The sequence below is a fragment of the Rhinopithecus bieti genome, unplaced genomic scaffold, assembly GCF_001698545.2.
Source record: "Rhinopithecus bieti isolate Rb0 unplaced genomic scaffold, ASM169854v2 scaffold_38761, whole genome shotgun sequence".
Classification (NCBI taxonomy): Eukaryota; Metazoa; Chordata; class Mammalia; order Primates; family Cercopithecidae; genus Rhinopithecus; species Rhinopithecus bieti.
In genome coordinates this window covers 827,096-829,587 of record NW_016816177.1, presented here as the reverse complement: position 1 = coordinate 829,587, position 2,492 = coordinate 827,096, and the positions used below count along the sequence as shown (strand labels likewise).

The 2,492-nt window shown below is 53.7% G+C and overlaps 1 protein-coding gene across 2 annotated transcripts in view; it reads right to left on the bottom strand.

Moving 5' to 3' along the window:
• The window catches only part of NFIL3 (nuclear factor, interleukin 3 regulated), a 17,832-nt gene that overhangs the window by 12,706 nt on the left and 2,634 nt on the right, over nucleotides 1–2,492 (bottom strand). The window contains exon 1 of one of the 2 annotated variants that reach the window (XM_017854460.1): nucleotides 2,454–2,492. The exons of the other annotated variant lie outside the window; for it this stretch is intronic. The gene's annotated coding sequence lies outside the window, so the exon portion shown is untranslated. The remainder of the gene's footprint in view (nucleotides 1–2,453) is intronic. 2 annotated transcript variants of the gene reach the window in all.

Genomic DNA, 2,492 nt, shown 5'->3' with positions numbered 1-2,492 from the left:
CCGCCGAGACGCAGGCACTCCGGGTCGCCCGCGCTGCCCCTGTCCGCCCCGTGCGGGCGCCGGGGTCCCTGGCTCCCTGGCTCCCCGGCTCCCCGGCTCCTGCGGCCCGGGCGAACCCAGAGCGCACCCGCACTCCGACCCGGGCCGGTCCCTAGGGCCCGGGCTCCACCGGCCGCGCCCCACGCGTCGCCTCCCAGAGACCCCCCTCCCTCCGGGTGGGCGGCGCAGCGGGGCCTCGGCGCCGCGAGGACCCCCCGCGCCAGAACAAAGGAATGTGGGGAGGGGCAGGGAGGAGCGCAGGCCACCGAGCAGCCCCAGTATAACTGCCGCCCGGAGGCGCTTCTCGGTCCCGACCCGAGGTCCCCGCCCGCCACTACCAGACCCGCCCCCAGCCCCGGCTTCTCGCAGACCCCACCGGCCCGCAAGAGGGAGCGGCGCACTGGGGGCCGCACGGACGCGCCATTGGAGATCCCGATCGGAAGGTGGCGCCACGCTGCCCCTACAGGGCCGGGACTCCCCCGCGAGCTCGCAAAGTAGGTCGGGGGTCTGAAGCTGGGGGCCTAGAGCAACTAGCTTCTTGGAAAGCGACTGCAATTGTTTGGGGTAATATACTCTGTTCCAGAGACGTCCACCCCCCCACCAAAAAAAACCCTGCACTTAATTTAAATGTTACGATATATACATCCCATCATATACATATATTCACACATAATCACTATGTAACAGTCCAGGAAGAAATTAAATATTTGGGTAAATTACATATTCATACATCGTCACATGAGTAAAACTAGGGTATCCAGACAAAAATACGATCTACTAACCTATATCTGTTTCCCATAGGTCATATCTGATCTGGGGGTAAATAAATACTTCTGACCTCACTTACTGTTGTTATTTACAAAAACCAAGAACAGAAGATGGCACTTGACCATTCCCCGCTGTTCTCGGAGAACAGCAGTTTCCTAAAGTGTCCTTTAAAAACATAAATGGGAGCCAGCATCCAGCAAATCACCGGGCGCTGCGAAATGCCTTCCTAAAAATACAATCTTATCAAAGGTCTCCGAAGGCGTGTAGTTAAAACTACAGCAAATGGCCTTGAACTTGTATTTGCACACAGCCCTAGAGAAAACACCAGAAATAGCACTGCGAGGCCACAATTGTTAAAATGTGATAGGGCTAAATTTAGAAGAACGCGCGTTTCATTTAGGGCAAAAGACACACATTCGGCAGCATGAGCAAACTCCATGCTTACCCGGTTGTCTACTTTCCTGTTTAAAATATCCTTACGAAAAAAAAAAACTGTTATAGTGACATTCTTAAAGGCTGAGACTGTCCTACTTTCTTTGTAGCAAGATTATAAAATCACGTAATTAGCTCCCTCTCTATGCTCACTGCCAGCAAATTCGGCAGTTACATAATGCAACATTTCCAGGAAACTATTATGTGATTTGTCTTGTCGTGTCTGAAAAAGCGATGACAATAAGGTGAGAAAAAGGGCTGATCGAATGGAATGCATTAAAATTAGGAAGGTGGGGAGGTAAACGTCACAATGGTTCGTCCCAGATTTAAAAATAACAGCTGAGAACATTGAAAGGGCGAACCCCAGTAGTACCCAAGATCAGAATTCAACCCGAGCAATTCTTGCTTTTAGGTTTTGTAGTATCGTTTTAAAACCTGTTTATTTGGGACGTAATATAGACATAAATAACGATCTAATATCCAATGCTGCGCCTCAATTACCAAATCATTGCACACATACGCGCATATTCCCACATCAGCCCGCAATCCTTGCCAACATTTCACCGTGGGCAGATTATGCAATGTATGAAAGGACAAATCCCACAACCTTCCCGAGGGCTTGTAAAACACGCTGACGACAAACAGGGTGGAAAACGTCTGTGCAGACACAGCCCCTGACACAAACAAACGCCGCGCAGGCATTCTCCGAATGCCGTCACCGTTCACGCTACCAACCCGTTTTCTCACCAAGCAAATCAAGACTATTCCCCATTCCTCAACCCCCAAGTCCTCTCCCCGCTACGCCGCCAGCCCCCGGGAAGGAACAAGAAAGAAAGACACTAGAGAGGAAAGAGCATATTCCCGCTCGGAGAGGGCTCAGCCTGCCTGGCGCTCTTCTCTACCAAAACATCAATTTTCCTGAAATCAGGAGACATTATGCAACAGCAGCGGGGGGAGAGCGCAAACCAGCCAGGACTACGTGCCGGCGCGAAGGCGCTGCAATCAAAGCAGCCACCTTAAGGTGGCGAGTCCCATCCTGACAAGGCAGCAAAAGTTTATGTAATGAATGCCCCGCGCGCACTCGCCGCTGCTGGCGAGCCCAGCTTACAGCCCGACCCCGCACACTGCGCGGCCAGCACCCCGCGCCGGCCCGCCCGCAGCGCGCCCGGGGAGCAGTCGCCGGGCCCCCAGCCGGCGGTGGGCGGAGCGCTTACCGTGTTCCTGCTCTCGGGCCGGCGAGGAGAAAGAAAGGG